The sequence below is a fragment of the Mchenga conophoros genome, linkage group LG23, assembly GCF_057382185.1.
Source record: "Mchenga conophoros isolate Kocher_MC1m ecotype Shallow Benthic linkage group LG23, M_conophoros_male_GT1.1, whole genome shotgun sequence".
Classification (NCBI taxonomy): Eukaryota; Metazoa; Chordata; class Actinopteri; order Cichliformes; family Cichlidae; genus Mchenga; species Mchenga conophoros.
The window spans coordinates 48512651-48525881 of record NC_140547.1 but is presented as its reverse complement, the minus strand read 5'-3'; the positions used below and the strand labels follow the sequence as shown (position 1 = coordinate 48525881).

At 40.4% G+C, this 13231-nt stretch overlaps 1 protein-coding gene across 1 annotated transcript in view; it reads right to left on the bottom strand.

The window, feature by feature from the left end:
* The window catches only part of LOC146548208 (NACHT, LRR and PYD domains-containing protein 12-like), a 586500-nt gene that overhangs the window by 358453 nt on the left and 214816 nt on the right, over window positions 1–13231 (bottom strand). The window lies entirely within an intron of this gene.

Below are 13231 nucleotides of genomic sequence, written 5' to 3'. Positions count from 1 at the left end.
CGAGACAGAGGAAACGCAAACTAAACACACTGACATGAGACACGGACCTTCACAACAAAGCAGGAAATAGAAAGACTGAACTTAGAGGTACAACAAAACACAGAACCAAAACGTAAGAATAAACAAAGATACATCATGAAATCAAAGATTAACAATACAAAACAGAAAACACTGAGTCACAGACCCAGGATCGTGACAGTTTTATTGAAAATATCCTTTTTATTTCTCATTGCGCTCTGAAATGAAAGCATAGTACAAATAAGCAGTTGGAGTTAAAAATAAATCATGAAACACATTTATAGACCAAAGTTTATTCTAAACGTCTGACTGAACACACCCGTGGCTTCTGTCTACAATAGAAATCAAATATTCTCCCATATCTGTAGCAGATGTTCCCGTAAACGTGGACCTTGTAATAATAATAATAATAATAACTTTATTTATAAAGCGCTTTCAAACAAAGTGCTGTACACCTAAAGAGATAAATTAAATAAAAGCGATACATAGCAATACAGGTAAAAGACACAATACAAGTTAAAAACAATAAAAATGTAAAAACTAAAAGCCATAGAATTAAGACATGTAGGATCGGGTGAACAAATGTGTCTTCAACTTGGTTTTAAAAACCTCCACAGAGCAGCCTGCCGAATATCTTGTGGGAGGTTGTTCCACAGAAACGGGGCATGAAAAGAAAAAGCTCTCCAATTGTCTTTTTTCTGGCTCTAAGAACTTTTGGAAGACCAGAGTCCTGAGATCGGAGAGCACGAGATGGAACATAAAGGTGTAAAAGGTCGGAGAGGTATGAAGGTGCCAATCCGTTTAAAACCTTGTAGGTGAGCAGCAGGACCTTAAAATCTGCTCGAACCTGACAAGGTAGCCAGTGAAGACATCTCAGAACAGGGGTAATGTGCTCAAATTTCCCAGTTCTTGTTAAAATGCGAGCAGCTGCATTTTGCACCAACGCCAGAATCTCAGGTTAAACCTCACAAAACTTTAACAACCACCAAACAGCTGAAACAGTAAATGAGAGCAGGAACACGGATTCTGCACAAAGACGTAAACACAAAGCTCGGAGCCGCCGACACATCAGAATCAGTGAGATGTCGCCTTTCTCACCCGATGGCACGGACACGGTCGGGGCTGAAAGCAGACAGCTCGCTGATTCTGATGTTTCTGCGGCTCCGAGCTTTGTGTTTACGTCCTTTTTACGCTGATTCTAAAGCTGTTAGTTTTATCTCTCTCCAAACAATATTGACTGAACCAGCAGCAAAAGAAGATCCAAACTACGCTTCACATAAACATCGTCATGAACTCACTCTGACTTTTGCTGTTTTGCTTCCACCAGGATAAAATCACACGTCATGCACAGCTCTCTCTCTCTCTCTCTCTCTCTCACACAGTTTCCTGTCTAAAAATCTGTTTTCTGCATTATTCGCTTGCTTGTTACGCACAAGTCTACCGTTGTTTACAGCGCTGTCGGCCGCTGTTTTTTTCCTTTTACTTACTTCCAAAAAGAAAACCTAATTTCTGCCGTTCAACAGGCTTCTGAACAAATTTAAACTTTTTAAAATTATGCAAATTGCAAAACGCTGTGTCTCTAATAAAACCGCTGTAACTTCAGAGGTAATGTTCATATGTCGATTAATGGTTTTCTTTCGTTTTTGATCTACTGTAGAATATTTTTATAAAACCACCTTCATGTTTTTCTGTTTTATCTTCAGCTACTTTGACACAAAGGCCTCTGCTGTGATGCTCACACCTTTGATAAAGTCTTGCGAGTGTCAGCTTCCTTTTTATAGATACAAAAATATGTAAATGTACTGATCTGAATTATAATATTTCTGACTGTCTGAGGCAAAATTTCCCAGATTCAAATCGAATTGAATCGAATCGTGGATCGAATTGATTCAGGACCTTGTGAATCGGAATCAAATCGATTCTAGAAATCAGTGACGATACCCTGCCCTATTTGCGACCATGTCAACATCCAGTCCAGGCTTTTTCAAGATTGGTACTACCACAGCTGATTTAAAACATTCAGGAAAGACTCAATGAAGTATTTAAAAGAAACAGGTTGTAGGGTCCTAATGCTGACCACAGTTCCTTTATAGCCCAGGCTGGTAGAGGATCCAAAGAACAGGTTGTACATCGAGCTGCTTTTACAACCTTACTTAATCCAGACAGGGAAATAGAGATGGACCGATGCGATATTACGTATCGGTCCATCTCTATTTCTATTAATTTACGTCAGTATCGATACTGATTTTGTATGTATTTTGAAGGATTTGAACCAAAGGCAAAAAATACCATGAGCAAAAAATGGCAGTCATGATTATAAAATAGGGAGGTTTCTTTTTTTTAACATAGACTAAACTCGTTAAATAAAACAACAAGTTTATGGGCTTTCTTGTTATTCACAAGTTTCAGCGATTTAGCCCAGAGTCTAAAGTCATTCAGCCATCTGTTTATACATGGTTTAGCTTTAAAGTATCTGCATTTGTGAAGAAAAAATTTTCCCATTAACAAAATCGTCCTAATCAACAGGTCAAAATCTGCATTCTCAGCAAGTATTCCAAATTTTATTACTGTCACCGTCAAATGTGGTAACTGAATTCTCCTGGACTGTAGCCAGCTCCACATGTCAGTCCAGAAGGAGTGCACTGATTCACAGTAGAAAAACAAGTGATCCAGACTTTCAATATCATTTTCACAAAATGTGCAGGCGTTCACATCTAAGTTAAATTTCCGTCTTAAGAATTCATTGGTTGGATAAACCTCATTAATGATTTTAAAGTGAACCTCTTTTACTTTAGGGGAAAGAGGAAGTGAAATATACTTTTTTCTTATCGCCTTAACCTCCATGGTCTCAAATTCTTTAAGGATATAATTTCTTTTAACCAGATTAGGGCAAATGTCGTTGATCAAAATATTCCTGATCACCTTGTTTGTAAACCTGCTGTCACCAAATTCAGCTCCAGCTATGCAGAGCTGCCTCAGTCCAGGAGAAATTTTAGACTGCACAATATCTTCTTTTATCATTGATCTCAAAGGGACTGGGATGGCTTTCACTAGGGATTTATATCTCTTAGCAGTACATCTTACATCAAATTTCTCACAAAACGTCTCATGTTTTAATAAGACCCCATTATCATCCGTAAAATGAGCTACAGCCCAAATCCCTTTAGATCTTCCAGTAGAGAAGGACCTGCTGATGGAAAGCTGAGAGTTTAACAGGTAACGAACTGCAATCAAAGTCACAACGTAACAAAAAGTCTATTCCACCCATTTTGCCAAAAATCACACTGGGAATAATGTTCCAAAAGGAATTTTTGTTCCTAATGAAAGATCTTAACCATTTCAATTTTAGTACACCATTCATAACATCAAAGTCAATGGCATTAGCCCCTCCCTCTTCATAATTCTTAATCATATCATTTTTCTTTATATAATGACATTTGTTCCTCCATATGAACCTAAAATTAAGATTATTTATAGATTTAATTAGTTTTGGAGATATGGGCAGAGAAAAGGCTGGATAGATTAGTCTGGACAGACTGTCCATTTTGGTTAGCAAGATTCTCCCAAACAGAGTTATGTCCCTTTGCAGCCACCTGTTTAAAATTGACTTACACTTTTCTATATTGGCACAGATTATTTTCAGTTGATGTCTTATCCTTGCAAATTACAATGCCCAGATACTTAACCTCTTTTTTTGATCTGTATATTATTTATTGCTTGCAGGGGACACTCATGCAGAGCTAGAATTTCTTATTCATTAATATTCAGCTGTAGGCCAGAAGCTTTGGAGAAGTGGTTGATCACCTGCAAGGCTAAAGGAATCTGGTCCTCATTTTTTAGAAACAGGGTGGTATCATCTGCGAGCTGACTGATTCTTATCTGTTCACCCATCACAGTTAACCCCTCAATGTGACTGTTTTTAATCAAAATAGATAACTCAGCAACCATGATGAACAGAAGTGGTGAGCTGCTACATCCCTGCCTTATCCCTCTATTAACCTCAAACCTTGAACATGTACCATGTTCTAGCAAATCAAATCAAATCACTTTTATTGTCACATCACATGTGCAGGCACACTGGCACAGCACATGCGAGTGAAATTCTTGTGGGCGAGCCCCACAAGCAACAGAGATGTGCAAACACAACAACACAAACGAGCAAAATACAAGAATGGCCAACCTGAAACTAATAAATATATGTACAATATATAATAGTGTATGCATTTCTGGATGTGTATACTAAATATTTTCCTACGTGTGTGTGTGTGTGTGTGTGTGTGTGTGTGTGTGTGTGTGTGTGTGTATACACATTTTTACAAATTAAATAGTAAAAAAAATAATAATAAAATATATAAAATATACAGAGTTGAATATGTGCAAAACAGAGCTGTTAATGTCATTATATAGCATCTCTATAACATTGATAAATTCCTGTCCAAAACCAAAAGACTGCAGAGTTTTGAATATGAACGTATGTTCAACTGAGTCAAATGCTTTGTAAAAATCTAAGAACAGGATGTATCCTCTCTCTTGTGTCACGATGAGTTGTGTGGCTGTCAGTGGCTGGACCCACGTGCAGGACTCAGAGAAAAAACATTAACTTAAACGACAGCTTTATTTGCTGGTGAGTCACCCTTGGCGATACATAAACAACAACTTAAACTAACTAGACTGGAGATGCTGAAGGTAGACGACAACGAATACACACACAACAAACGTGGAGGACGCAACAACTGGCAGAGAAAAACACAGGGCTTAAATACATACTGAGGTGATTAGGGAATGTGAAACAGGAGGAGAACACAGCTGGGACTCATCAGACATGACAAGACAAGGGGTGGCAAAACTCAACACATTGACATAGTACACAGACTTTCAAAGTAAAACAGGAAACTGAACAGACGTGGACTAAACTAGGGGATACAGTGACAGAACAAGAGACACACTGACAGAGATGACTGTATACTAACAGAAGTAACACAGAACCACGACCTAAGAAGGAGAACACAAGAAATGCCAAGGACCTAGGGAGTTAGGAATACTAGCGACAAAAATCAAACCCAAGAGAATCAAAACACATCATGAAATCAAAGATAACTAATACAAACAGAAAAACACTGAGTCCACAGACTCAGGACCGTGACATCTTGGATTATTTCACTGTACTCAAGGAGGTCCAAAACCAGCCCAATATTGTTATGAATTAGTCTTCCTTTCAAAAAACCTGATTGTGTTTCACTGATAATGTTTGAGATGCCTTTCTTTAGCCTCTCAGCTACAGCTCCAGACAGGATCTTATAGTCAGTGTTTAAGGTGATGGGTCTTAAATTGTCTAAAATTCTTTTATCCTTACCCGATTTAGGGATCAGGGTTATCAGCGCTTGTTTCATGCTCGGCATCAGTTCTTTTTTTCTCTATCGATTCCTTTAATGCATCAAACAATAAAGTTCTTAGGTCCTTCCAGAAGAATTGATAAAAATTAGTAGTGAGTCCATCTGTCCCTGGGGACTTGTTTAATGCCATTTTCATGACCACCAAATCCAGTTCCTCAATTTGGCGGCCGCTACTAAGTTTTAAAATGACTCATACTAATCTTTCTGTGTCACAAAATAAACTTTTAACATATTTTCAGGCAAGAAAGTAGCTGTGTAAACATCAAATATCTGCTCGGTTTATCAAGATACCGCATATTTGCAAAAGTGCTTCGACGTTTTCGGAGACGTCTGCTACCCACCAGCACTATAGCCAGCCGGGAGCTCGAGGGTCACTGAAGCCACCGAGAACGGCACAACTCCCGGCACATCGTTTTCAGATCACCGCGGACTTTCGCTACTCAGGTTAAACGTGATATATAAGTCCAGGGCCGTGCAGAGACGTTTAAAGGGGCGGGTGCTCAAAGTTAAAAAGGTGCACATTGAACCAGGCTGAATAACAACAACACACATTCATCAACAATCTAATATGGGATTGCATCATACTATATCACTGTTGTGAGGTGGCGACAAGGCAAAGCAAACGTAGCCGATGTTTTACCTGATGGGTACAATGTTGCTGTTGAGGTGTTTCTGCTGCTCCTGCTGCTGATAGTGCTGGAGGGCAGGGCTGTGTTGATCTGAGACTGTAGACATTAAAAAGTCCATAGGAGAGATGGTAGCTGATTAAACAATTGTCATGAGATAATAACAAAATGCAAAGATTGGTGACAGCGCTTGGAACCATAAGGCAACAAAAAACTGTGACATAAACTCGGCTCTGCCTGTGAATCACTCTTTGCTTCTCTTCTTCCTTCCATCCCATCATTTCATATATCACTCTCCACTTGCTGTCTATCTGAGAACAAGGCACAACTTGCTATTGCAATAAACTATAATCTAATTATCCACACCTAACAACTCTTGCACTTAATCTATAATAAAATGATGAGAGAAAAATGTTATAGCCCTGCCTTTAGTAGCCTCACACAGCTCCTGCTGTTTCCTCCTCATGTCCTTACCAGCCATGTCTGCACAATGTTATATCATGAGTAATAATTTTTTTAAATCCAGGTAAATAAAACACACACATGCACACACAGTGATATTTTAGACCTTCTTCAGAATACTGTATATACTATGGGCATCATGGTGCTGATCCAGAATCCTTACATTATTATTCATTACTAGAGCTACAATAATAAAGCAATGAGGAGGGGGAAGTAATAAATATGAAATAATGTATTTATGATGATTGCATTTGTTTCACTATCCACTCTGTGCAGGGGCAAAGCTTATTACATTTTTAAACTGTAGAGATACAATCATTTTGCTGCTGTAAAATCCAAATTTTGTCTTATTAAATATATAAATCTAATATAATCTGCTTCTTAAAGTATGTTCTTTAAAATACAGCGTGTGTTTTTTTAATATATTATAATTATAATAATTATTATGTGGACATGCATATTAGATCGTTTTTTAGTGAAATATAATCCCCTCAGAAAGGCAGGAAATGCTCTGTAACTTACTTTAAAACTAAATATGTTCCCTAAAACGGTGACAGAGCTACAGACCTATGACAGCCTTACACAGGTAGCCAGCAGCTATGACCAGCACTACTTGTGCAGTTAATAAAAGGACAGGTAATGTTTGTCGTGCTGTTGCACACACAGCACGCTCGTTTGTTTCAGTTCGTCAGTTGCAACAAGACAGCTTACCAACGTGTACGTAATAAGCTAATACTTCTATTAAATGTGATCATGTGACTGATGCAAGCCAGATCCTTTTATTTAGCAAAACTATGATTAATAGTTAAATATTATTGTTGAGGGGCACAGACAGGACTCCGCACGCACACACACATAAAATAAATAAATAAATAAATAAATAAAAAAAAATTTAAAAGTTGCCTCAACAAAAGGGCACTTTGGGCACTCATCAGGAAAGGGGCGGGTGCTCAAGCCCCTCTAGCCCCCCCCCCCTCTGCACGTCCCTGCTCTTGAGTGAGCAGTGATGATTGAGCAGTCCGTTTTATTTTGCAGATTCAAGCTGCTCTTCAAAATTTTCACCACCAGATGTCACCGGAGAGGACTGTGTTGAAAAGCTTCGAGTAATGAACAGTTTTTCAATACAAGCTTCAGTGCTTCGGAAAGCTTCATTTGGCCCTCACTACTTCCAGCATATCCAACCTTCTGAGGACCCAGCCCACGTACACCGCGAAGGCCGGGTCCTCGGGAGGATGCAGCCGATGAATTTGGACGTTTAGTTTTAAAGACGTCGTGATAAGGGCGGGTCTTACTGTGAACCTGCGCGCTCATTGGCTAATAACTTGAGATTGACAAGTCGTTATCCAATGAGCGCGCGGCTTCTCCCAACATAAAGTAGTTTCCTTTGAAAAACCAAAGTCTGATTATTTTTGCCTCCACTGACGGAGCCTGTTGTTCCCGCCACAGAGACACAGTAATGTCAGAGCGGTGTTAACACTCAGCTGCCTCAGCACAGCTCTCACTCTCCTCCTGCTCTCTCAGCTAAACTCACTTCCTCTCTACTTACAGGAAACCAGCGCTCAGAGGAGCCGACCGGCCTCACGTTTCACCCACAGACACGAACAGCGTGGAATTATTTTATGTCATAAGAAGAAACATATTCATGTTAACACTCGCCTGCCTCAGCTCCACCTTCCTCCTCCTGCTGCTCTGAACGGAGGATCAACACTTTCACTTTCACTGCTCCTCCCTAAACACAGAGGATGCTGGGACTTGTAGTTTTTACCTTGTGTGATATGTCTGTGAAGGTTCTCAGTCATCCAGGTCATCGTAGTCAAAGGAGCTTGCAATGAAAAGCGTCTGGACTTCGCATGACAAGGTGGGGCCAGGTTTCACAATGAACTCACCCGAAACTCTGGCTGATTGGGTCCCACACCCAATTTCACACCTTGGCTCAGGTGATTAGAGGATCATCAGGGGGTCCTTTTGTCCCTCTGTGGGGGGATACTCCCACTAGGGTTATATCTGGGACTCTCCACCATTTGACCTTAGAACTGAAGAAGCTTCTCGGATGAGAGGTGAAACGTCTTCAAGCAACTTAAAGAAGTCCAGACGCTTTTCTTTGCAAGCTCCTTAGACTACCTTGTGTGATATTTATGGCTGTGACACTAAATCACAGCATGAAAACTTCCTGCAAACATGTCACAGGCGATAAACGTTTCACATTAAAGGTGAAGTTATTTTTCTGTCTCATGTTCAATAAACAGTGAGCTGGGAAAACTGAAGAACAGACTTCAGACGTTCCCTGCAGAGTTTCTGCTGCTCGGTCGTCTGCATGTTGCTGAGACTGAGCTGATGATGAAGCTGTGATGGGTTTATGGCACATTTGGTTCTGGAGAAGAGTTTTACTGCCGGTGCAGGTGAAATGATCAGAGGTTACAGCCTCTGGTTAAAGTGGAGGCAGCGATCAGGACGGCTGAGCAGCAGAGGTCTCGAGGGTCCTAAAGTGTAAAAGCATCAGTGTTAGTAACACAAAGATCACAGAATGGGATCATCCACACAACACTAACATCTAAATCCACGGCAGGAACTCTTCCAGTGTCCTGAAAAATCTGTGTGCACGATGCTGAGATTAAAATCTGTCTGCTCATCTTAATGCAATATTTACTAAAGTCTGGTAGAAGTTTTACTGATTTCCAGTCCACTTAGCAGACGTGTGGATAGGTGGTGGGTTGTAGAGCAGACTGAAAGCTTTAAGTTCATCCTCTGATTAAAAACTCAGACCCATAGATACAGGAAGTATAACCCTGGTGTAAGAAAGGAAACAGCAACATGGCAGCCATCTTTTTCCTCCCATGATGACCAGTGTCCCAGCAGAAGCTGGGGTTTGTTAGATCCTGTTCGATCCAGAGGAAACAGGCTAAAAGAGTCGATCAGGGGGGATCATGGTTTTATTATGTGCTCGTTATGATTGAAGCTCTGGTTGTGTGTTAGAGACAGAACCTGCAGATTCCTCCACTCTGCCTCCTCCTCTGCAGGAATCAGCCTCTTGGCTGGTTTTATTCACCAACGTGAATAAAATCATCAAACTAATCCAAGTTCATTGTGAAATGCCTGAAAATGGAGGAATAAATCTGTCAGTTACCGTATAAAGTTTGAGTTTGTCAGTGTTTTACACGGAGACGGTCGTCAGATGTTGAATGTTTAGCATGAATGTTCCACATCTGGAGAAACCTTCAAGATTAAAGCCAGTGAAAAGTGAAGAGTTTCTGCAGCAGCCGCACTTCCTGCAAATCTGTTCTTTCAAAATAAAGTGAAAAGTCTAAATTTATATTCACGACAGGTTTAAAGGTGAAGGTGGTCACATGGTTTTAGTGGAATGCCTACGTGGGCGCGTCTGAGTGATTTTGATTCAGATTCGTGCAGCGTGGAGCAGTAAACACTTGTTTTTGTTCATCTGGACTCATGAAGGATTCCAGTTAGCACATTTCCAGCCAATGAAACGTAACTACAGATGAAGACAAACACATTTAAGCTGCCTGACTCTCGAGTGTGGGTGCATGTTCCCATTTTCAGGCTGTTTTAGTTTTCAGTTTAGAGGAACGCTGCAAACTCACAAAAACTTCTTTCTTGTGAGGTTTTGTTGTCAGACTGATAAAAGCAGCAGCAGCTGGTGTTTGATGAGCAGACGTGTGTTTCCTGTTCTGTAATAATCAGCTTGTTACCATCACATAATGAACTCAGCCGTGACCAATGAGGCCGTCCTTGTGCGGTTCTCTGGCGCTGATTCTGACTGTGACCTTCACCTCTGCAGGGTCGCCTCTGCTCGTGGCTGAGCTCGTGTTTGTCAGGCTGACAAAATAAAAGCTTCTTCATTTCTGTGGCTGAAGAGGAGTCTGCTCTTCTTCACCAACAGGAAGTGAAACATTTCTCACTGATTCTGAAATCTTCACTTGTCTCACAAATTCACAGTAACACACACACACGGTTGTGTTTTCATATCCTTGTGGGGACATCTATTTGACATCATGCTCTCCTCAGCCTTTTACTCTAACCATTAAGACTGAATGCCTAACCCTGACCTGACTGTCCCTGACACTAAAACCACATTCTGAGTCTCAAAAATGTCTTCAAACTTGTGGGGACGGGCATTTTGGTCCCCACAAAGACATGTAAACATGCACACACACAGGTATTAATGACCTCAGAGGTTCATGTTTGGGGCTTTTAGCATCTTTGTGTGTCGCTCAGATTTAATTCACTCTTGTTTTGAGGTTTTGTGCCTTTTTGTTTCATTCTTTGTGCGTTTATTTTCTCTTTAAGCCTTTCAGGACTCGTGCTGTTGGCTTTTTCCTGGTGTGTTATTAGTATTTTTCATTTCTAAACTTATTCTAAAAGAAGGACCGATGGAACATTTATGTGAAAATAAACATGATCATTTAATGTTTTTGTCAATCACAGTGTTGGGACTAACGCGTTATTAAGTAACGTGTTACAGTAACTACGTTATTATTGTGGTAACGAGCACGGTAACTAGTTATTATGCTAAAATCAGGAACGCGTTAGTCGTTACTGGGATTTAGATAGGCTCGTTACTCGTTACTTCGTGTGGTGGCTATCGCGGAGCTTCCACAGATTCAGTAACATTAGCAAGTGGTGGAAGCCAGCAGGTGGAGGAGGGAAAGGGGGATGCAGAAGGAAAAGAGACCCGAGGCGGCCGCCGGTCCAAGTGTGAACTGAACTTCAGGTAAGAAGTTATGACCTGCAGTCTCTCTGGGTCAGATATAAACCAAGTTTAGGTGGAGTTTATTTTCGTTATTCTGACTTTTTCCGTACTGCATACTAGCTAGCATGACAGAGTTTCTATACAGCTGGGTGGTGCTATGAAGTTAATGATGTTGAACTTTATTTTGTTCATAAGTTATTAGAATTGCCAACCGTCTCATCTGGTATTCAGAGAAAATATTACGCATTTCTTATTGAGGTGAAAAGGAACAGTTAGTCCCGTAATTCAGCTACAATGAAAAAGGCACAAAGCTGGAGTTATTCTGTGTCTTTGCTGCACAGCTGCCTCTTCTTCTTTCATTCTCCCCCCTCCCTCTCCTGTTTCTACTTCAATCATGAAAACTGATCAATGATCAGCTGATCGTCTCTCTTGTTTGTTTATCTCCCACTTTGCATCAGAAAGAGGAAACCAGCGGAGTTCACGTTAAACAACAGCAGCACGTTTAAGCTTGATCAGCTGTTGTTAGAATTTATTTAATATTAATTTCTAGTATCAGCTGATGTTTGCTGGAGCCACAGCTGCAAAAAAGCTGCTGGTCATGATGTCGGTTTGGTTATGTGGTGAGAGGGAAACATGAAGATGAAACCAGGAGATGTCCTTACTGAATCATCAGAGCTGTGATGGAGAAACAGGTTTACCTTTTAGGTGACATGAATGAGTTGAAGGGAAGTTATGAACTGTTTCTGAGAGACAAATAACACCAGCATCCTTTTTTAGGTAGCTGACAGCTGGTAACTGTGCAGGGGCAGCTCTAGCAAAGTTTTGCCAGGGGGGCCAGGTAGGGCATTAACAGGGAGAGGGGGGCACAAGGAAATACTTTTCTATCTTATTCTCATTTAAAGTGTCTCGCTTTTAAAAAATAATTATCTGAATCTTACAACAAACGATTGATAGATTGATACATATATACCATCAAGACAGTGAGCATCACTGTCACAGCAGCGTTTGTTTTCATTCAAAGGCTTTAGGATTTTTGCTATAATGGTGGGCCGGTCTCTAGTCACAATGCCCAGGCTGATTTTTTTGTCCCAGTCCAGCCCTGTATGCAGCTCATCTGCAGTCTGGTGTTACCTACATCTTCCTATTCAGAAGGCAGAATTTCCGAGTTCTGAGTACAATCGACAGCACCACGACTGCAGTTTTTGTGTTGGATGTAAAAGGCGCACATGATGCTGTGACGTAGGCTAGAATCATGGTGGCGGTCAACGGCGGTCCAGGCGTGGGATTTCTCTCGTGGAAATATGCACATTATCTTTTCCTTTCTATTGGTAGGTGGCACAGTGCACTTGTGGCAGGTAAGCAAGCTAGAAGACTGGCAAAGTTATGGAAGCAACACATTAACAAGAGAATTCTGAGTAAAACCAAAGTTACTTTCCCTAGTAACTAGTTACTTTGAAAGTAACGAGTAACTTGAAGTAACTGAGTTACTTTTGATAGAAGTAACTAGTAATGTAACTAAGTTACTAATTTAAAGTAACTTACCCAACACTGGTCAATCATTAAAAATAAGTCCTGGTCTTTCATTTTGCTGCTGCATTGTTCACAGAAACACATATTTTCCTGTTTCTTTCTGTTTGTGTGTTTCTGCTTTTGCCTGTTTAGAGCTGCTGAGCAGGAAAACCCAGACGAACAAAAACCTCTTTTAAGTAAATGTTTGAGTCACTTTGGGTCTGAAATGTAAAAATCTGCAAACTGAAACAGATTTGAAGGCATCACAGGAACAGCCTCACATTCAAAACATGAAAGAAAGGACTTTTATTTTGAAACACTCAGGAAATGACAGAGGGAAAGTTTTTTAATTAAAACAAATTATTAGTTTATACAACCACCAAAACTGTGATGATCCTCCTTCTCCCTAAGATGGCAAACTGAAACACAAGTTTCCTTGTGGCTCAGGAAACTAACCACTCCAAGTTGGTGACTTTTGGAGATTTATTTTCCTGGATGATTGAGAATGCATCAAGACG